This window comes from Harmonia axyridis, chromosome 1 (assembly GCF_914767665.1).
Source record: "Harmonia axyridis chromosome 1, icHarAxyr1.1, whole genome shotgun sequence".
In the NCBI taxonomy this organism is placed as follows: domain Eukaryota; kingdom Metazoa; phylum Arthropoda; class Insecta; order Coleoptera; family Coccinellidae; genus Harmonia; species Harmonia axyridis.
In genome coordinates, this window is record NC_059501.1 from 10,176,656 (window position 1) to 10,201,514 (window position 24,859).

Genomic DNA, 24,859 nt, shown 5'->3' on the forward strand with positions numbered 1-24,859 from the left:
AATTTCATTGGTCTACCAAGCGATGTGTGGGCAAAGTGCCGTGTAGAATAATATTTCTCAAAGTATGAGCAATAAATAATTTTGAAATTGTGTAAGCTATGAAGAATACACTACTTGCCATAGCAGTTGTAGGAAAAATCATTTATATAAACGAATTTTTCACATCAGTTAGATCATATTCTGATCTACATTCCGTTTGCGGAAGACGTGGTCTTTTTGGGACACCCTGTATATTATTCTCCAAGGCCATCAATTCCTAAATTCTTCAAGACTGTCATCTAGCCTATTCTTCATACACCTCTTAACTACTCCTTAAGAATGAAAACGATAGATGTCTCTATCCTCAACACTTCCAATCAAGAGTGCTATGCGATCTGTTTCCCATGGCCGAATTACGTTTTCCCATTACGCACTAAGTAGCTAAGAGGATTACCAAGGAGAATCTCATCAGCTTCGTTACAATGTTCCAATAGTTCTCAGATCAGTATTGAACTAATGAACGGAACACTAGTGAGGAGATTTACACTGTACTTAATGAGAAAGCATATTCAAACTCATTTGTTCCATCAATTGAAAACGCTAATGACTAACGTGACTGACGGAAATGTGGTGAAAAATTTGCTTTGCGAAGGCAGTTTTACCAAGGTTTATATCTCATTAGTGAATGCTAATGAGTACCATAGAAAAGATTACATATAACTACGCAAAGAGATCATCTCGTTTTAGAATGGGAAACTTCAGCAGAAAGGCAGAGAAATAAGTGTGTTTTTGAACCAAGATTGAGCAAAAACATTGTGTACCACGTCACTCAATGAATTCTAGGCGTGGCTTTCATATGAGACTACCAGGGTCCTGTCATTCTTTTGTCATTTGTATCAAGCTTCAGAAGGAGCTTATCAAAATTTCGGAAGATATAAAGGGAGTTTTTTTTGAGCTATAGAATTTTAAATTGCAATAAAGCAACGATGGATTATTCGATTGACATGAATCTTATTTATCCGCAAGATAATCTTGTGGCATTACATTTTAAATATGATTTCTGGCATATGATCGCCACGGCTGGCTCGGATGTAGTCCAATCTGGACGTCCAATTTTCGATGATTTTTTCCAACATTTGTGGCCGTATATCGGCAATAACACGGCGAATGTTGTCTTTCAAATGATCAAGGGTTTGTGGCTTATCCGCATAGACCAATGACTTTACATAGTCTAGCGGTGTTAAATCACAAGATCTTGGAGGCCAATTCACAGGTCCAAAACGTGAAATTAGGCGGTCACCAAACGTGTATTTCAATAAATCGATTGTGGCACGAGCTGTGTGACATGTTGCGCCGTTTAGTTGGAACCACAGCTCCTGGACATCATGGTTGTTCAATTCAGGAATGAAAAAGTTAGTAATCATGGCTCTATACCGATCACCATTGACTGTAACGTTCTGGCCATCATCGTTTTTGAAGAAGTACGGACCAATGATTCCACCAGCCCATAAAGCGCACCAAACAGTCAGTTTTTCTGGATGTAACGGTGTTTTGACATACACTTGAGGATTAGCTTCACTCCAAATGCGGCAGTTCTGTCTGTTGACGTAGCCATTCAACCAGAAGTGCGCTTCATCGCTAAACAAAATAAAATGGACGTAGTGCGCGATACGTATTCCGCACAGAACCATTATTTTCGAAATAAAATTTCACCATTTGCAAGCGTTGTTCAGGCGTGAGTCTATTCATGATGAATTGCCAAACCAAACTGAGAATAAATCACTTGACGGCAGTTGAATCGGTTGCCATCTTGAACAGTAATGCCAACTTAAAGTTATATACCTCGAAAAAAAATACCTGTTTGAAAAATGGAAGAACACAATCATGTGTTTCGTGTATTGATGAAGCACCATTTCTACTGGAAAAAAAATATTGTGCTAGCAGAGCAATGGGTAGTTAAATGTTATTCCGATTCTATTCCATCAACAACAATGTCTTAAAGGTGGTATCCCAACTTCACACGTCGAAGAACCACCCATGGGTCTGGTTGGCCAAATTCGGCAGTTGTTTCAGAACATATTATTAGTTTCATATCATTTCAGTAACTGTTCAAAGTGATGACCTAGGACTTCGATACATTTATCAATTCTTTTAATGAATGATTCATTACATAGCTACAAAGTTTTTGCATTGATATTCTTGCAACTGTTTGCAGTATAGTTCACTGTTATCATTTAAAGATTCGATGAGGAAATTTCCATGAAACATCAGTCTGTTGTTGGACTCCATTTTCAACACAGAGTTTCTGATTTCAAGCCGAACCGTGAAATGTTATTAGTTAGAACAGAGAAGAAAGACATCAGAACTCATTGCGCAGTAGAACCTGGTAGAAGGATTCAATTACTCGTCCACCGCCTTAATGCTGATCCTCTGAATCCATTCGTTGAAATTTCCAATTTGTTCGAACAAGCGCAAAGTATAACAGAGAGAACGAATTCCGCACTAATTCAATATGAGAAAAATATCAGATTTCCAGTGAATTTCTAGAGATTTAGCAAGAGGATTACAGGCCAGGAAAAGCACATAGCGGAGGCACACTAATTTGGATATACAGTGGTTAAACAATGTCTTTCGCAAGACAAAAGCTCTTTCAGTTTACCCCGTTTCTGCAGGAAAACCCTAATTTGTAAGCCGAAATTGGACCACGAAGAACGAACTTGTTTTATGGACATGAAATATGAGTGTTTCCTTTTGCTCCCGCTTGACGTTGCTCGGAAATCCCTCTGTCTAAGTCACAAACGATCGGTTTTTCAGGAAATTCATGTCTTATATGCACGGTAATTATCTTGTGCCAGACGAAAGAACATGACGGAGTCATTTCCAGTAGGTCGGACCTTATCCTTAAAAATCATTATCGACACAAAATACGAAGGATATTAGGTGTTGTGAAAAGAAATCTCTTATTTTTTTCAACAGATGGCTTCAGTTAATATGTATTTCGCGTTGTATAGGTCTAATCAATAATGTCATACGGTATTATTTGCTGGGGAAGCACTAACCTAAGATCAATTTTCGTTGTACAAAAAAGAATATTGAGGAATATGTTTGGATTAGCATATAGGGAATCTTGTAGAGGCATATTCAAGAAAAATAATATACTGACTATTTATGGTCTGTATATATTTAGATTACTTTTGTTTTTTGATAAAAACCAACATCTTTATAGTTCCTACAAGAATACAAATAACTCTAGACGACTAGTACCATATTTTTACCCTAAACATTCACTATCGCTAACTGAAAAACATCCAGTGTATGCTGCATTGAAGTTGTTCAATGCTTTACCTAGAGCTTTGCACCTAATAAGTGTACATAAAGAATTTAAAAAGCTAGTATATAAGTTAATACTTGATTGTGAGCCTTACAATATGGAAGAATTTTTTGATTTTTGTTATAGATAAACTTTTGTTACTCGTTGCATTTTTTATGAATTTATTTTTAAGTTTTTGCAATTTGTTAATATTTAGTTATGGCTCTTGTGTCTGTTTCTTTGATTCTTCAATAAGCTTATGTATGGAGGTCATTTTTGTATTTTGACCATTTTCGTAACTTTGTCATGTTAATGTGATAATTTGGGAAATAAAGTAGTTATTATTATTATTATTATCGAATTCTTCTGAATAAAATAAGAAAGATGAGATTTGCATTATAAAAACTTTTACGACAGTTTTGTGATTATTTGACTCAGTTTAGTTTCAAGAAAATACGCTTCATTTTCCAATTTTTCTTCGATAAATGCGAAAATACAAGCCAGGTGGCTGAAAATGTGAATAATGTTTGTGGTCCTGATACTGCAATAGCCTATCTCGAGCAATTTTGGTTTCGTCGATTCGGTCGATTCGCACTGAAATGCCAATTTTCGAAAATGTCAATGAAATCATGGACATTGTCGAGTGCGAAAGTCGTATCAGCACTGTTTCGATTGCCCAAGAGCTGAATATTGCACAAAAAACCGTTTGGAACCATTGGCATAGGGCTGGTGTATGGATATCACACGAGAGAATGCAAAGAAACCTCAATGAACTGAATTTCCATGTTTGAATCTCTGCTGAATCGCAACAAAATCGACTCATTTTTGAAGTGGTTAGTGATCGGTGATGAAAAGTGAATCACTTACGACAACGTCAAGCGAAAACGGTCATGGTCGAAACGCGGCCAGGAAGGTTTTGCTGCGTGTTTGACAGGATTGGCAGGGAATTATCACTATTATGAGCTGCTCCCCTATAGCACAACTGTTTACTCGGAACTGTACTGGCGAAAATTGGACCGCTTGAAGGAAGCAAACGCCCAGAAGCGGCCAGCTTTGGCCAATAGGTCAATAGTAGAGGAATTGTGTACTATCAGGACAACGCCACGCACGCCAAACACATCGATAGTGACTTAGGCATCTTAAGGCATCTACCTCATGTCAGGACCTAGCACCAAGTGAAAACCATCTTCTATCAGAGAGACATAATGATATTAACTTCAAAATGGCAACAAGTTATCGAACAAAACGTATATTTGACCCGAATCGGATTATTCTAACTATGGTTATTAATGACAAGTTTTTTTCATGAAAAATAATGGATTTCTTTCTACTACACCTGATACAAACACCGAGACGAAATAAGAGAGCGATCTATTCAGGGAATGATCGCTAAAAAAATCATCGAATTCCACAATCATAATCATTTAGATTATATTTCAGCCGACCTAGGCATTAAATATTAAACGTTGTTTCAAAATGATGGTGCTCCAGCACATTGCTGACAGCTATTCGATTTTTGGCCATAATTTAATCCCGTTCAACTATCAACTATAACGATAAAGCATTTGTGATGAATTCTTGATTGCAAGTGTTATACAAATTCCATAATTATCGATTGACTGCGTGGTTCAAAACTACGCGTATTTTATGTATTATGCTCTTTGACAAAGGACTTGGCGAATATTCCTGTGGAATTTATAGCAAGTAATGAATATTGCTGACTCATCTGTTTGAAATCGATTCTGTGCGCTCTTTACATGTGTACGTATTCATTTCACCGCACTAGAATGAATAAACATCCAAATGATACTTGCATTTCACTGAGAATATTTATTTCCAGTTCCGATGAAAGCATAAAAAATTAAAACAGCACCGACGTGAAATCGAATGATTTTAAACGGTGACCGCAAAACTGTAGACAGGGTAGGTCTTTGAGTTGAACATATATTTGGACAGAAGATTATTGAGATTACAAGAAATTCTCATTTTTTTTTTCGATTCGGGCTTTATGAGAAGATTCAGCTATTTTAAATTTTCAAGATGCGGTGTGATACCTCTGGAATTTTTGAACCTTGGAAACAAACTACTATATTAAAAAAAAACCGCCATACTCTCACTTCTTCCTTTCCATTCGGTGAACGAAGTAGTACGATGTTGTATATTTTTGAAAACAGTGAAAATTGAGCTTTCTGAAAATGGCACTGAAATCTAGTATTCTCATTTAAAGAAACATAACTTTGGTACAAAATTTTCTAATTGAATAACCTGCTAAAAAGACGAAAACGCTACTGGATTTTATGTAAAAAAGTGCGTATTAGCTGAGCTTTTGTTTTTTTTATGTCGCCATTTTTCCAATTTTCACTTATAACTCGAAAACAAAAGAAGGTAACCTGAAATGAATACTACTCTTGTTAGTTGCTCAGAAAAAGAGAACGAGAGTGGGATATTAGATTTCGTCTATCTCCTCTGATTTAAAAGTTGTTGTGCTAAAACACCGAAATTTACCAACTCTGTGCAAGATGAAGACTTACCCCCTTTTAGGCATATTATGTGGTTTCCATGGGTATATTTGGCGCATGGATGAACAAGCAATCAATTGCTCCTAAATTCACTCCAGTACTTTTCATCTACATGAAATTATGCATGAAGCTTAATAAAATTATTCTACACGTGTTACACTAGATATACACAATGTTCTATTAATGTACGAGGATAGATGTGTGGGTAACTGCACTTAAAATAATAGTTGTTGTAACAAAGCTCAAATTACATGCAATCGAAATTTGACTAATTCAGTGATTAAATTTCCATTTTAATCAGTTCCATCGTCAAAATTCGATAATTTACGCTTCGATGAGATATGGTTTTTGATCATCAACGAGTTCCAATTAACATTCAACACAGTTCATCAGTGGAAAATAACACTAACAAGATACAACAAAAAAAAGTCACATCATCAATAGTGTAATGATGCATTATTAGTGGGACATCTGCCATTGATTTGGGTTACCTCGGAGTTCAAATTATTCCATTTAATGGATGACATATTTCCAGTATACCTATTTCCTGAAAACGGAAATATGATACTGCTTTCATGTCAGTGTTCCGAAGTTCAAAAATTAACGAGATGTTTTTTTCAAAAAAAAGCATACCAATTGACTACAAACGAAATCGATGACAGAAATGGTTTCATCCAACATTTTTCAAATCGTTTCATCATTTTGTGGCTATAGTTCACAATTCTAATATTTGGGGCCATGTTTCTTGGAAAACATTTTTTTCCACTTAATTTCCGAATTGCTAGTTCCATCATGATAGCCTCCAAAAAATATATCTATGTAGGGTTTTTATATCGTTGTCTAGGGGTTTATATAAGAGGCCGCCGGTACTTAACTATTGTTTATTTACACTATGTACAATTCAACTTCAATTGAATGTACAGCCACTGAACTTTCGTCTATTGTCTGATTATTCGAGTAGATCCATCTATTTCTGACGTCGAATTATCTAACTAGCTGCGTCTAATATATTTTACGTCGAATCCTATGCGTCTATCACGTCGAATTCTTACTATGTCCGTCTATTCTCTAAAGTCGAATACCACCTTCGTTGGTATTTATCGTACTCCAGTCTCCGTCTCAAGTCTCAAGTACCTCTTCCCCTTACGTCTCCCTATATCGATAAAAACTGCATGGTCCACCGTTTTAGGATCGATCGTGTAGTTTTCGTTTCGTCAAGTCAGTAGCGTATCATTCAGTTGGGTTGGTTAAGAATTCGGATCCCACATCTATATCGACAAAATATTTTCGTGATCACAAAACTATAGGAATTCAGATTTTGGGGAATAAACATACGAGTACAATAATATGTCAAATTTGACTAATCAACTCTCCTCTTAGTATCCAGTATAGTTCATTTATGTCGGATGTATATAGTTTACTAAATACGAAGCATTTGCAAGCAAAAATTGTATAGCCCACTCATTTTCAGTCCTGCAGAATCACCTCTTAAAATTTTTTTGCACACCCTGTATATTGCACAAGCCTGTGGTATCCAATGCTGTAATGAATGATTGAGCACTAAAAACTTCTGACTTCACCACATCAATGCTTTTCTCTCAATTTTGTACTGATTCACCTCTTAACTTTGTGCCACATTTTTCTCTCTTGAAACTATTTTTCGACCAAAATCCTTGCCGGTTTTCAAAGCCTCTTCTCTCAAGATTTAAATATGTAATCCAGAACAACCCCCTCAAGACCACTAACACGTCTGGATGTCTCGATAACTTACCCAATAACAGGGAACCATCAAGGCCAATACCGCCAAAAAACCCAATGTGTCAGGTCACGAAGGTGTGATTTCATCCAGACCTTTCCCAGGACTTTGGCCCCATCAGCAGTTTGTCGAATTGGCTTTTACTCCGTGGCATTATTATCCCAATAGTTCCTCTAGAAACTCATTCAAACTGCAACTTATACCATTCAAACGGAAATGTTCTCTTAGGAGAAAGCTCATGTGTATTAGTGGACCTGCTTTCCATTGAGAACATTCTGGAGGAGGTAAATGGAGAAAATAAACGCCTCTGATAATAGCGTTGTCGAAAGTTAGACCTGTTTAATCCTTCATACTTTCAAGGGTTAGGCGTGTTGGTCTGTTGATTTTTCCTTTTATCCGGAAATATATTTAAGTGAAAATGCTAGTATAAGAGGGCTTGTTTCGAATCCGTGAAGCAATTCTTATATATTTCCTTATCCTATTTTTGAGAAGGCTTTGATGGAATTGCCGTCCGTACATAAATAAATTCTTCGATAAAACTTAAAACCTAGCACTGTAATTGATAGAAAATTCAACAGTTTCTTAACTTGCTGAAGCGTTATCTTTCCATGATGCAATAGCATAACCTAATGAACCAAAAATAAAAAGACAATACATTTTGAACAATTCAAATTGTATTATTCCTAGTGGAAAACTCATAATTATAGAATAACCATATCGACCTTTGTGCGATATTTTATGATGATATGTTACAGTTCAATTTACATACATTGATTGAAATCAAGCTACAATGATTGAAATTTTATAATAGACATTTCAGTGCGTATGTCGTTCTTTATTAGATTTTATTCATTCCACAAAATATTAATGTTAATTTCCAATATTCCCTGTACCCAAACTGATCTCTTTATTCAACTAAATGAACTAGACTGGACGAAAATTTGGCTTAGTCTAAATTGGTCGTCTAATTTCAGTGGTCCTTACTTTGTAAATTGAAGTGCAACATGTTTACTCAAGGATGTAAAAACAGCGAATTATTGATGATATATTTTCAGGGTAAATTTAGAGTATAAGACTGATGGACGACAGATGACAACTTTATTGTGGTACAGCACTCGGAAACATCTTTGAACACTCTACTAACTCGACTCGTCATCACCTCGTGATTTACTCCACTGAACTCTCATTTTCCCAGTTTTATACCAGAATTATAAACATAAAATCATATTGTACACGTGAATTTCTTCTTCCTTTTCGTATTCTCTAAGTTGTATGCCTGCGCAATGGTATCATGGTACTTGCACACTAATTAGGGTTGGGGAAAGATATTCCCTATTGCATCTTCCTTAGAAACTCATGAATGAGAAAGTTGTATGCACAAATATCAGGAAAGACCATTGTTACACTAATGCAGATACATTTATTTGAAGTATTGTGACGAAATATTCGGCAAGATACAGACATTCTATTTGATTTTCGTCGCCACATATTCATCAGATCCATAAAACATTCAAGAATATCGAATGAAAAATGAGGAAATTACTAACGTGAAGTCAGGAGCTTTTGATCATGCGCTAATTGCAAACTTGGAGAACACATATACAGGGTGTTTCCTAAACATGCGGCAAAAATTCAGGGGGTTGTTTCTTGGACTATTTTAAGCATGTTTTGTCCTTGGATAATTTTTGAAAAACCTTTTTGTTTCGAAGATACAGGGCGAACAACATTTTTCATATTTTTAAAATTAATAATAGTTTAAATAAAAATGCGTACCGCACTGTGTTTACTAAGTAGGTACAATTTATTTTTAAATTTGTTTAACAACATTCCAATTACTAAAAACGGCTAGTTTTTTGACTAAAAATTGATAAGTGCAGATGGTAAAGGAATACAGATTAAACACGGTTTTCATTTGAATTCGTTTTGTGATGTATTCTTAATAAGAAATGATCCTGGTGTTTTTGAAAGGGTTCGGCAGTCAATGAGGAGAAGATTGGATGCTTGTATGCTGGCTAGAGGTGGTCATTTTCAACAGTTTTTGTAGGTTGAGTTGAATTTTCATGTAATTTTTCATAATAAAATGTTATTATCTGAAATTTTGTTTCCCCCATATCTTCGAAACAAATAGGTTTTTCAAAAATCATCAAAGGACAAAATATTCTTAGAATAGTCCAAGGAACAACCCCCTGAATTTTTGCCGCATGTTTAGGAAACACCCTGTATAAAGGTAATATGAGTAGTAGATTCAGACGGCATGTTAATGCGAACCAAACAGATTTTCTCGATAAAACCATCGAAAAATGTAAAGGGCCATTTGTCACATGAGCGGAATCCGTTTTACGTCTTATTCGATTTCCAATAAAATTCAATGTATCGTCAGAACCCCATATGAAACTTTTCCCGAATCCTTCCGAGCCTCTTTTTCAGGTCGACTTTATGAGAGAATCCTTCTGGAATTGCAATATAAAAATAATTCCACTGGAGGGATTCCGTCGATGCCCCAATAACAATAAATGAGATCTAGGTGACGGCATGCGTATTGATACATTTCGAGGGACAAACACAGCGTTTACAACTGCTATATATAAGCGCATGCTGTCGTTTCCAGAGTTTGAGGCACGTTCTTGTCGCAGAACCGTGACCGTGATGGTTTCATTAGTTTGTGGGTGGAAATGAACCCTTCGGTGTTTATCAGCGGATATTAGGCTTCTGAAATTTATTAATTCAAATATTTACTGCTGGAATATAGTAGTTTTGTTCGGGATATCACATTTAGCATTTAACGATGTATGAATCTGATATATTGATTTTTCGTCTGAAAATAATTCAGAGAATATTGGCATGACAGACAATTCCCGAAATAGTACCTACTGGAGCAGGAATCGAACCTTTTAACTTCCTCGGTAGCTCATTGGTGAGAGCACTGCACTTGTGATTCGAAGGTTGCGGGTTCGATTCCCGCTCGAGGAAAAACTTTTTTCGGAATTAAAAAATTTCTGCTTTGCCATACTATAAGGTGTGTGAATAAGTCTTTCCCGTTTTTTGTAAGAGATGGCGCCACCAATACTGTGCGAGTATTTAATGGTTACAATCAAAGCTTATTCATCTGTCAACAATTCCACACTAACCACATTAGTTGAAATTTTTTCGCATCATAAATTTTTTAAATCGTGAAAATGTCGAAATTTGAGCCGAGTCGACGTCATTTGCGGGAAGTTTCACTTTATTGGTTCAATTTGAAGAAATCTGCTGCCGAGGCGCATCGGTTGCTTCAGGAAGCTTATGGAGAAGGTTGTGTCGATGATTCAAGTGTTCGCGGATGGTTTCGACGCTTCAAAAGTGGCGATTTCGATGTGGAAGACAAGGAGCGTTCCGGGCGGCCGCAAATCTTTGAAGATCAAGAATTGGCGACTTTGCTTGATGAAGATTCGTGTCAAACGCAAGAAGAACTTGCTGAAGCATTGGGAGTTGACCGAGCAACCATTTCCAAGCGTTTGAAAGCCATGGGAATGATCCAAAAGCAAGGAAATTAGGTGCCGTACGAACTGAAGCTGAGAGACGTCGAACGGCGTTTTTTCACTTGCAAACAGCTGCTTCAGCGACATAAAAGAAAGGGTTTTCTGCATCGTATCGTGACTGGCGATGAAAAGTGGATCCGTTACGATAATCCGAAGCGAAGAAAATCATGGGGACTACCCGGCCATGCATCATCATCGACGGCCAAGCCAAATATTCATGGCGCCAAGCTCATGCTCTGTATATGGTGGGACCAGCTAGGTGTGGTTTACTATGAGCTTCTGAAACCGAATGAAAGGATCACAGGCGAGGTCTATCGACGACAATTGATGCGTTTGAGCCGCGCACTGCGAGAAAAACGGCAACAATACTCCGACAGGCACGAAAAAGTTATTTTGCAACATGACAATGCTCGCCCACATGTTGCACAGTCGGTGAAAACATACTTAGAAACGCTTAAATGGGAAGTCCTACCCCATCCGCCGTATAGTCCAGACATTGCTCCGTCTGATTACCATCTCTTCAGATCGATGACGCATGGCCTGGCTGACCAGCACTTCCATTCCTACGAGGAAGCCAAAAAATGGGTGGATGACTGGATAGAGGCCAAACCGGTCGAATTTTTTCGCAACGGGATTCGTATGTTGCCAGAAAGATGGGGAAAAGTTGTAGCTAGCGATGGCCAATACTTTCAATAATTCATTTGTAACCATTTTTTCACAATAAAGGCTCAAAATTTGAAAAAAAACGGGAAAGACTTATTCACACACCTGATAATATGTATATCGGGTGTCCCAAGGTGAGTGGCCTATTAGATTATTATGGAAACTATTGATGGTAAAGATTTCAAATTTTGTGGATAGATATTTGGCCATGGAGGGTACATTTTTGAAATAATTTCACATTTCCAGTGTTGCCGGATGTACCACAATTTGGCAACAACTTTGTTATTTTGAATGGGACATCCGGTATTTCTATTTTTTTTATTATACTCCATAAAATATTGAATCTATTCACTCTTACTTTTCCATCCCTATCTTTGACGGTTTTTGAGTTATTAATTATTTTTTGAAATTTTAGGTCAAATTGGCGTATTACGAAAATGACTCTAGCTCGCTCAATATTTGAGATTTAAGTCAGAAATTTTGCAAGTCGTTAGATATTGATCTGATCTGTGTCACTGCTTTTGAATTATGGTTGTCAATAATACAGGACGCACCAAAAAAAATCATCAATTGCCAAGTTACAAAATTGTAAAAAAGTCTATTTTTTCAAATTAGACCCCTAGTATATTTTTCAATTTTTGGAATCAGTTCAACACATTCTACAATTCTTCTATTCACTTACACAGACTTTTTTACAATTTTGTGACTTGGCAAATGATGATTTTTTTTGGTCCGTCCTGTATTATTGACAACCATAATTCAAAAGCAGTGACACAAATCAGATCAATATTTAACGACTTGCAAAATTTCTGACTCAAATCTCAAATATTGAGCGAACTAGAGTCATTTTCGTAATACGCCAATTTGATCTAAAATTTCGAAAAATAATTAATAACTCAAAAACCGTCGAAGATAGGGATGGAAAAGTAAGAGTGAATAGATTCAATATTTTATGGAGTATCATAAAAAAAAATAGAAATACCGGATGTCCCATTCAAAATAACAAAGTTGTTGCCAAATTGTCGTACATCCGGCAACACTGGAAATGTGAAATTATTTTAAAAATGTACCTTACATGGCCAAATATCTATCCACAAAATTTGAAATCTTTACCATCAATAGTTTCCATAATAATCTAATAGGCCACTCACCTTGGGACACCCGATATACTCCTCATTATGTATATGCATCTCATTATATTATGTTAATTCTGAAGATGAACTCTTGTACTCTTTGGTAGTTATGCATTGATAATGATTAATATTGGTGCCTTCTTTGAAACTTATCTTATCTTATCTTATTTAAAAACTGATTATCTTATTCCTCAACAGGAAGAAATCAATAACTTATTTATCATTTCAGCGAGGCTTCTAGTCCAAGTAAACTCAACATTTATTATAAGTAAATCAAGTTTCTTTATGTGATCCAATATCCTTACTTCTGTCTATTTACGTGAAGAATCATTGAAGTAAACATCTCTGACCCTTACTTCGACAAATTGGAACAACGGTGGTAGTTCTTTGAACAGAACGAATTCGAATATACATATACCCTCGTATCCAGCGAATGTACGGACATGACATTTCAATTTATAAAATATTCACATCGACATCTCGAACCTTCCGATTCAGGCAACAAGGAAGAAGATGATGATAATTCATCAGTTCGATCGCAACACGCCCACTACATGCTCTGAATATTCATTGCCAGAAAGTTTTCGCACAGAATCAATCCTCTGTCGAATCAAGGATGCCCTACATCTGAAAGTCACGGATAGAATTCGCACTAAGAAGCCTTGAATTATTTAGTGAAGAAAAACAGGGAATAACTGGTCGTGAGGCGAAGAGACAGGATCTGCAAAAGAACATTTCCTTTATTGTCAGTGTCTCATCGATTATTTATTTGCCTAATTATTTGCTCATCAGCACGACAAATATCTCTAACACTTTTTTTCTAGTTAGTACCAAGCTTCAAATGATGCGTACCAAAATTTCGGAACATAGGGTTTAGTTTAGATATTGATGATTAAGTGACTCTACATTCAGGATCCCTAAGTAAAGTTTATTAAAAGTATAGGAATACAAGAATAGAAAATTCATTTCAATATTCACTACATAGTTGAATATTCACAATCTAACAAAGTGACCGTATCACCTCTAGTGACCTCTAGTTGAGGGGCAGCAATTTGACCCAGTTTGTTGGCCTCGTTTTCATATTTTATCCTTGGTTCTTTAAAGAGCATAAGGTTGTTCCTACGATTTTGAATTCTAACCAAGAGACTGTTAATTGCCAAAGCGGAACTCAAGGAACGGAAATCTATAAAAATAGCAAAATGATCTTAAACTAAACATAGAAGTGATTGGATAGTTGTCAAAGTAACAAAAATATTTCAAATAATATGGCGTGAGCGAGGGCATGACTATTTCAGAAATTTTTATTTTTCTGAAGGTGTCTGATTGTCTGAAGGGGTTGTAGTTACTCCGCATGACCGAGGTGGCGTTGCTGGCTTCACGTCACTCTCTAGCGAGGCATCGGTGGGTTCATACCTGAATCCAAAACTACTCGCGTTTTTTCACTATACAAACTGAACTCTCTCTATTCATAGCTGTCCAAGTAATATAATAAACATATACTTCAGCTTTCATAATTATCCCGTAAATTGACTCAAAAATTTGTGAACTTCGAGGGTGTCTGATGTGGGTTCCTACAACGCAAACTGTTTGACATCTAGGAATATACCTTGTGGTTATCATCCAAATATTTCGCCCTGCTCGCCGAAGAGGCTCCGCCCCTTGGAATCGGTCACTATGCCATTAGATCCCTCACTGAGTAACCGTCAGGAAAAAAAAAATCGGACACTTAGGATCGTGAGCTGATCTTAGACGATCCACCCTGTATACTCGTTTGTAGCGTGCTACATTTCAAATTTTATATATTCAACTGAGTCAGACAGTTGATGGAAATCTGGGCGTACGCCAATGCGTATCTTCGTGCATATGTACTCGATACTTCGAAATTATGATATCATTTTCTTTTCTAGTTTCTTCGAACGTACATATATCGATAATTATCGCTGCAAAATAGTTATAATTGTTTTTCTCTAGTTCATTCATAAAACCCTGAAAAAAGGGGTAAGTTGTATATTTTTCTTATCGTCATTATTTGATTGTTGTATACGTAATATATATGAAAATTTTTGATATTCAGATTTAATTTGATAAAGGAATGCATCCGCCATTTTAACATTTCATCATTTTACGTGAAATGAAAATTTTTATTCTTTATTGAAATATAATTTATTATAATCAAATATTTTTTAATACCTATTATTGATGTTTAAATGTAACTTCGTTTTAACTATCGTGAATTTTTATCTTAAATGAAGCATAATAAGTTATAACTCAGTTTATGAGTATTTTCACAAAACTTTTATGTAGAGGATGTTTTTCGTATCTATAATTTTTTACATTTTTCGTTTGTTACATTTTTGAAAGAGATCTTTTCTGAAACAATCTACATATGATTGCCTTGAGATCATCCTTTTAGTTTCTTATCTCATTTGGCAGTCATTTTGTTCAAGCGATAAAATAAGTACATGAGTATTAATATCTTTTATGTAAACTTTGGTTGTTTCAGAAACAGAAAAGCCATCACCTTAATTTGGCTTCTTATTAATTTCTGTTCTCTGATTTTCAGTTTTTTTTGGTATATTTTCTTTGCTGAATTCCTGATTGGTTCTTGATAAACGTTGAAGTTGGATAATTACATTGAGAGTTCTTCGTCTAAAGACAGCCCATCATTGTCGATTGTCAACTTACAAGTCAAATTATTTACTCTCCTTACAATTGAAGAACTGCCAGACCTAAGTTCTTATCAACTTCGGTGGAGGAAGATTGGCTCAGTATAGAGCTAGGACTTTTACCTCTTCAGGAAAGTAATTTAGGATCTTAGAAAATTTCATTCTTTTTTTATACAATTATAAATTTCGGATTCACTTGTATATATTTTCATTTTATAAATATTGTATGTAAATTTTTCTGGTACCAGATATTTTAAAGATTCGGATTGTGAAATACTTATGTAATTATAAGAGGTGTTTGATCGACCTGGGTTTTTGTCCCTTCCATTTGGTAGATTCAGGGATCTGAACCACGACTCAAACAAACGACTGTTCTCGGGCATTTTGAGTTGTAACGAAGAGGTTACACGTTTGATTCTAGGAAGGGTACTCCATGTGACTTTTTTCCTAGGACCTACCGTTTGGCCCCTGCCCACATAAAAATATTTGATGCAACTAACTTTTCATTATGACAGAAAAGAAAGAAAGAAAGAGAATCAAAATTTCTATCATTGAAGAAAACATCAAACCTCAACTATCGAGATAATATATAATCAAATATGATATTGTGACCGTCAGTAGATTTTTCGTCGTGGTACTTTCAAATTGCTTTCAGAGGAATGATACTTGAATGTCAAAATAATCCACAATACCCCGTATACTCGAAAACCTCGAGGAAAATCGAAGGTTTGGAAGTTTCTCTGGGGCTTCGAGACGATTTCGATATTTCGATGTATTATTCTTGTCATTATTGCTCTAGATGGTCCGTTTAGGATGTGATTTTGTATACCTATATACGTGGATTCTTAGTGGAAGGGTAATATCCATATAAGACATATATAAATTTCTGCTTTTATACTTATGACATAATTGGATGACACTTTCATGCACATTCTACAGCTGTTTCCTGCCTATACCACGATAATCAGAATTTTGTAGTAGCACATGGTTCTACATGGCCCTATGGTACATTCACAATTTTTTATCTTTTATAGTACACTAATAAGGAATTGAAGAATCAAGAAAAATTTCATCGGAAAATCTGTTGATAGGTACTTTTCTTGTACTCTCACAGTCGAACGTCTAAAATAGTATATTGTGCAACAAGTGGGGAATGTCCAACTTTTCTCGCGAGTGTGGAAGTTTGTGGCACGAGCCTGAAAGGCGAGTGCCGCAAACACACTATCGAGAAAAGGACTTTCTCCACATGTTGCACAATATACTTTTCCTACAACTGCACAAATTTCAATAATTCAAGAAATGGACTCGATTCAAATCAAAATGACCTTCGTTGACAGTATGTGCTAATTTATTACGTTTCCATTGAAACGATTAAAAAGTCCAATTCCATTGGTCTACCAAGCGAGGTGTGGGCAAAGTGCCGTGGGGAATATTTCCCACAGTATGAGCAATACATAGTTTTGATATTGAGTAAGCTATGAAGAATACGCTACTTTTCATAGCAGTTGTAGGAAAAAACAAATTTCAACATTATGAATAAAATTGACGTTTACGGAAAGATAATTTTTTGCTCGAGATCAACATGCATCTCTTTTCCAAAACAGTAGTCCTATCAGCACATGCTTCGGTCGCTCTGAAAGCCGACTTCCTACAAATGAAAAACAAGGGACCGATATCTTCTGTTTTAAAAGGGGAAGTTTTTACTGCCCTCGTATGTACTGAAACGGCGACCCCAACCAACACTGAATATTCCTTTCAAGTTCTTCCGGAACTGCATAACATCCATTCTTATTTCGTGCAACGCCAGCTTGCAACAGCCATATATTACCCTAAGAGGAAACAATAGCGACGTCAAGTTTATGATTTTCAACTTTTCCGGAACTTTCGACTCTGCCAGAACACATTCTACGCGAAATATTGTTGGTATTTGTTTTGAATTGATATGAAATTTCGGTCCGGTCTTTCTTATACGGCTGTGTTTCGGCTTTCATAAAGAGAATATCGAGAAAAAATGAAGTAGTTCCGATTCATCCGGTGACAGCTGATATCGGACGCCACGCTCGAGGAATACCAACGATATTGTTTCATTTGCTGTATCGGAGTTGAGCTTCTGAAATTTTATTTATGGGAGGTTCGGAGCGGAATAAATTGCTAAGAGAGTATACCGACGTATACGAAAAAGATAGGACAATGAGAATATTGTATTTCTTCGAAGGGCGCATTACGTAATCTCGATCGATCGAATGAATTTCTGAATTGAATTGGGATGTTCGATACTTGCGGTGAATCCGTAATTGATATTTAGCAAGATGGCATCATATGATGGGATCATATTTACCTATCTATATAAACATTTAAATGAGTAACGACCAGGAAAGCTAGTTATATCATTGTTGCGTTTTCGTGAGGATTATTAAAACATTGATGGACGACAGACGAGAACTTTATTGTTGGTACAGCACTTGGAAACCACCTCTACTAATACAATTGATCATCACCCCGTAACTTCTTTCCACTGAACTCTCTATTTCCCAGTTTTAACCTGGGTTGTGAACATAAAATCATATTGTACACCGTAGATTTCTTCTTCCTTCTCTTATTCTCTAAGTTGTATGTCTGCGCAATGGTATCATGGTACCTGCACACTTATAAGGGTAGGGGAAAGATTATTATTATCATTTGAACTGGGGACCTTTTAGTTCGGTAAGCCTTCCGGGAACTGCGACCATGCAGATCTTTTGTTCTCTACCCTACTCGTTCATAGAAACCCAGGGAGGTCGTCAATGACGTTAATAAAACTGACAACCTTCTTAGGGGCCTTGGCTGTTACCTCTCTGGTATCCAGGAACGGCTTACCCATGTGAATGTTTCTTAGGCCAGCCAGCTCCGGACATTTGCATACCAAGTGTTCGGCTGTTTCTGCTTCCAAACCACAGAGCCTGCAATTCTCGTCTGCTGACTTTCCCATAGATAGATTATCTATTGTATCTTTCTGAGAACCTTATGAATAAGACAGTTGTATGCACAAGTACCAGGAAAGACCATTGTAATACTAATGCAGGTACATTTATATTGAGTACTGTGACGTCAAATTCGGCTAGACATAGTCATTATGTCTAATTGCTTTTTATCGCCACATATCTGTGCTAGAAGAACTATCAGCCGTGGCAGTCAATCTACTACTTTGCTGCCTTGTAAAACATATACTATACTTCTGTTATTAACTCCTGTACATTCTGCATGAAACCAATGACCCCACTCACAACATCTGAGCCAAATTTATTTGGGTCAAGAAGGGGAATTCCTGAATAAAAATGATTATGCAATTGGAGAACCAAAATCGAACTTTCTACAGAAATTATAACCACTAAGCAGATTGCAGTCAGAATAGCAACTTTTCAGGAAGATTTTCGAACCTTTGAGCCCATTGAGAACGAGTTATCTCAACGAGAAACTACTGCAAACATATCATAGAGGATCGAACTATTACCGACGATCGATACTGATATGGGTAGGTGTCCAACGAATGAAACAATCCAACATACCACAGAAAGATGGGAAATGTTTGCAGGTAACGAATATAAAGAAAGAAACGATTCAGTAGAGTAGACCCAAAACTGTGTTCATCAAGCAACCAATAGTGAAGTTATATCCAATTCAACACAAGTCAGGACTTGCATATGTTTTCGACTACGTGAGGTGAGCATTTTATGGAACTGTTGAGTATTCTGATTCCATATAACGTGTGCTTCAAAATTATGCTCTTATACATCCTAAAATAGTGAAACATATATCTGAACTTGTTTTTTGTTGGAAGCAATAACTCCACGAAAGGAAGTAAACCCTGCAGTTCGAAGACCTATACTAGGATTTCAATTACGGAATTTTTTATATGATTTACTATTTTATTTTCTAGGGATTTTTGAATTTTTTGTCATCCTCCATGTGCTGCTTCTTTTTTCCACATTTTTATTCGTGTCGACTTGATACACTGCTGGACACGTTTAATGTCTTTAAAGCTAACAACCATCCCAGTTTCCTGAACTGCCATCAATGTTGCCCTCATGTTGTTTCGTTTTTAGAAGGTTTTATAACGTCCTTTATGACGTCCCATATTTAAAATATAGACAACGTTATCCAATTTCGTTATCTCTACTAGGCAGCAAAATAGAAGCTTGGGCTGATAGTTCTTAAAAATTCAGCCAAGGCAGTTATCTACTTTGCTGCCTAAGCAGGAAGAGTAATTCTTTGCTGATTGATATGTGTCTGAAAAATCAATATTTGCTGTCAATGGAGAAAAACAATTTTAAATATGTTCGTTAGGCTAAGTGGATTCCAATTCAAAGATGCAAGTTTCTGTATGGATTCAAGACGCATCCTTATTTCTTCAATCACGTCAATCATCAAACATGAATCAACTGGATTTAGAGAGTCATCCTCTGCACCCAAATTCCCGCCTATCCGTGTTTCCAATCCTTCCTACCTTGAAATTTAGCACTCAAAGTCCCCCAAAATTTCACACACGGGATAATATGATTCTATCCCCGAATCTCCTACCCTTAATATCCTCCCCCATCTTCGATATTATTATATAAGCATTTCCAAGAAACACCCGTGATTCTTATCCGACACGTCGAAGAAAATCGAATTTTCAACCTTGCATCGATTCATCACGATGTTTTGGCAGCCTAACTCATGTCCCATTACCGAACCCGGTCACGTAACAGGCTGCTGGTTTTCTACACCACGGACCGTGGAATCAACCATACTGTAGGGTGGTTCATTATTATTTCATCCGCAGGTGTTCTATCGCATTCGACCTGAAATTTAGTGAAACAAGACTCATTGTGCGCCTCTGTGTATAAATCAGTGAAAGTTGACAATTGGATTGGGGAGAAAGCTGGGTCTCTGGGGGTTTTTCAATTGATTTCACGGTGGTATATTAGACTACGACAATGGAATTTCGGTCTGCCTGTTTCACCTTTTTATGTCAGTGAATGTTTGCCGAGGTGTCAAGACCAATCAACAGTTAAGAAAAACCAGATAACATAAATTAACTGATTTCGTAATTTGGATTGGTGGAATGATATCGTTTTCTGAAGTTTTTCTGGTGGACAGAGGGTTGGTATTTGTAAAGCTGGTACAACAAAAAAGAAAATTCATATTTTCTCATATTTCCTTGTTCTTTACCACTAAGGGTTCTTCATTTTCTTTTCACCATCAACACCAATTATTAATTTTAACTAATAAATTCAACTCTTAGTTAATGTCTATATATAATGTATATATTAGGTGTACAACTTTGCTTCCGCTGTTTTGAAATGGATATCTGTAGCGGTAAGTGGTAGTCGAAATAAATAGATCGGAGATGTCACACTCTTGTGGGAGTGCTTAGGTATTTGTAAACATAAGGCGATCGAAATATTGGTCGATTTATGACTGCATCATTAAGTTATTCTCGATTGAACATGTCAGCTCAAGAGCCAAATTCTCGTCATTTGCAGAAGGTTCTAATTTTCTGTTTCAATATGAAGAAATTTGTGGCTGAGGCTCATCTAATGCTCTCAAATACCTATGGTGAGGCCCCTACTAGTGAAACACGTGCCGAGAGTTGTTTCAACGCTTCAAGAACGGTGATTTTCACGAGGAAGACCAGCATGGCGGTAGAAAAGAGAAGGTTTTTGAAGAGCAGGATTCGGGGCATTACTTGATTAAGACTCGTGTCAAACGCAACAAGCATTGGCAGGATCATTGGGAGTGACGCAACAAGTCATGGGAATGATTCAGACATTGAACGGCGTTTGTTTCCTTGTGAACAGCTGCTTGCAAAGTGAAAACTGAAGGGATTTCTACATCGCATTGTGACTGGAGACGAAGAATGGGTTCATTACGATAATGCCAAACGCAGAAATTCATGAGGTTGTCCCACCCATGCTTTCACGTTGACCGAATATTCACGGTTCCAAGGTCAGACTCAGTATTCGGAGGGACCAGCTCGGCTTAGTTATTAGTTGTTAAAACCGACTGAAACAATCACAGGCGATCGTTATCGAGCGCAATTAATGCGTTTGAGCCGAGCATTGAAAGGCAAACGGCCGCAATACAACAAGTGATAAAGGGATTTTACAGCTCGACCCCATGGTCAAGACATACTTGGGAACGTTGAAATGGGAAGCTATACCCAACCCGCCGTATTCTCCAGACGTTGCTCCCACGTACTATTACTTTGTTTCTATCAATGGCACAGGGCCTGGCTGACCAGCACTTCCGGTCTCAAGAAGAAGTAAATAATTTGATCGATTCGTAAATCGCTTCAAAAAAGATTGGACGTAGTATGACTGATCTTCGTAATAAGAGAACAACAACTGGTTCAAACTGATTATTCATTTGCTGGGCCATTCTACTAGATGACTTACGTCATCTTTAAGGTATTTGGTTGTTAATCGGGTGGCTTTTAACCTGGCCATGATAGTAGTGTCATTAGGGTAAAATGCTAGAAGAGTTCGGTCTGACTTGGGGATGTTGACTGTGTATGTTGAATATAGAAGAGGAGACAGCATACTACCTTGAGAGACTCCAAATTCGAACATTACAGTGGTAGTGGTCACTACAACTTAAGTCAAGTTCACTTATTTTCTCCTCCTAATTTAAGGAAAGTAAACCAGGAAATGGATTAGTCCTAAGAGTATTTTTTAATCAGAATGTAGAAAACGAAACTCGTATAAGATGAAGAAAACAGAAACAAGAGTACTTCGGAAGCCTAATATTTTCCACATGGTGAATTCTGATATTAAAAATAATCTTGCGGTTTCTATAGAATATAATTTGACCCGACAATAATTATAAAATTCTTCAGAGAAGTTACCATAAAAAATTTCAATCCCGATTATAACAATTAATTTCCGTATATTCTGTGGAAAATTCTAACGAGTTTCCATCATTCAGTGCCACGGTCGCTGAATGAATTCTTCCCCGTTTCGACTTCTTTCACGGCCCAACGGACAACAATGTCATTTATAACAATTGTTCTTCATTATGAAACTCACTTCTGAAGTACAATTAACCTTATTACGTTGGGCGCAGATAACATTGATTAAACATTCCGGAAAAGTTGATTGGGTATTCGCAATCAGCAGAACGGAAATTGGAAGAGTGTAATGAAATTTTTGAGTCGATTTCCTGCCTCTGGTATCTGTAATGTAACGGCTGCTGCGTGCAGAGCATGTCGGAGATTGTGCAGTTTCATTTCCATGCAAGGCTGGTTGTGAAAGCACTTACTTCCAGAATCATTTTATCTGTGTTTTATTGAAACGGTCCTTACTTCATGGAAATGTATCCTCTGTATAAATAGAGATTATCTTCAATTCCCACAATGTTCTTTTCAAAACTAGGTTTATTGATTCATAAGAATTACAAATATGACCCCAAGTACTGAGAATAAATGTAAAGAGGTTGACAATTTAAGACGACCCACAAAAGTACATTTAACAATGAAACATGATATTATTCCACAAACGGCAAACGAAAAAAGAATGATGCCAGAAGCTTTCGAGCGCTCTTTGATGCTTCCTTGCAGACACTGAACTGATAGGTATATCCGAGATCACAATTGACCTCTATTTACCTTTTTCATATATACTTGAAAAGAAAAGTGAATTGAATATTGAAAAATGTGAAAATTGTTAACGTTAAGAAGAAAAATTCTTCGAAGAAAGCTCTTTCTGCTGAAATATTCAAAAAATCTGAGTCCTCATCGCTAACATTTTTTTTAAAAATCCCAATAACTCATGAACCGTTGAGTTTTTACTCAAGGTATGCATATTGCCGAAATTGCCATCAAAAAAGCTATCTAATGTAGAGATCTGAAAATATTTTTGGAAGAAGGATCATTGTCTCAAACCCCTATATGCAAATTTTCAGCTCGAAATTATGATTAGTTTTCCATAAACGTCTAATGGGCCATCCCGGTGAATCACCCTGTATGTATATCAATAACACTCCTCCGAACCACTCATCAGCCAAAAATCTAGTTGTCGCCAGTCGGTCTCTAATGGCCATAAGACTTAGACTTCGATCTTAAAATTCATTTGTGCAACTAAACATACATCAATTTTGGATCTCCTTGAACTGGTTTGTCGAGAAATTTGAAAAACTTGCAAAAACGACTACAATATTTAAGTAACAAAAATTATTCATATGAAAAATCCTTCACGATATTTTTCTCCACATTCAATCATTTACTCCTTGCTATACTATATACGTTTCACCAAAAAAAAATAAAATTTAGACAGCTCCTTCCGGGTGTTGCAGATTGATTGTCAGTTAGTATACATTGTGCAGAAATAATATTCGAAACTAGCACAAATTCAAACCCAAAACTTGTCGAATCTCTCATGAACACCAGTCACGAGAAAACACAAATTGTCGCCAATCCTTTCAATCGCTCTGACCTCCAAATTAATTATCTCGAGTAGGTTTGAAAAGGCCGAATAATAAAGGCAAACTATACCCCCAAACGGAGAACTCCAGGTTTAGCGTTTCTTCCAAAGGGATAATTTGTCCCTTGCCATTTCCACTTGGAGTGTTCCAGAGGGCTAATATATCTGGGGAGTGAACGTTAAGATTTGTGAAGGGTGAAAATCAAAAGACACATTACGTGTTGTGGTTGTCTGAAGCGGAAAATTAACTCTACCCTTAACTAGCGACACAAGAAGCTGCATAAACATCACGTCGAGACTTAGTTTTCCAAGTTACACACATTAGCACTTTTGTTTTCGGATAAACGTTATTCGTGATATCTGCTTCTCGCTCCTCCACCTCCCCCTGCTTCGCCTTCCTGGTAGCGCTTTATTTATCGCACGAAATTAATACTGGATTAATTTTGTAGTTGGTTCGGGCCCTTCAACGTTTACCTTCGTAATAAGTCTGAGGAGGAAGTAGTTATTTTAGGCGTAGTGAAGTCGTTAAGATCTCAACAGACTGCTTGGATGAGAAAATGGATATTTAATATCATTAGGTTGGTATGGAGGGGTTGAAATATTAAGAATTGATCAGGAAGAAATATACTAACAATTTTATACTCATTCGAAGTCCGTGATATGGCGAGAGATTTCGAAGGAATCGACTGAATTTTTCTCTGATGAAATTAAATGTTATGTAATTATTTGATTGACCTGTAATCAAATGATGGGAATCCTTTCGAATAATAATATTGAAAAATGGTTTTCCTAGTTTTACTTCTTATTATATAACTTACATTGTTCACACAATAGCTGCTTCAGATTTTTTTCAACTTCGTAGTTATTAGACTTCGGC

General features: G+C 36.6%; 1 protein-coding gene and 1 non-coding gene across 2 annotated transcripts in view; both read left to right on the plus strand.

Moving 5' to 3' along the window:
• The window catches only part of LOC123688984 (transmembrane and immunoglobulin domain-containing protein 1-like), a 469,586-nt gene that overhangs the window by 354,939 nt on the left and 89,788 nt on the right, over nt 1–24,859 (plus strand). The window lies entirely within an intron of this gene.
• Nucleotides 10,462–10,534, plus strand: Trnat-ugu. Its single transcript has one exon. It is a non-coding gene; the product is annotated as a tRNA-Thr (tRNA).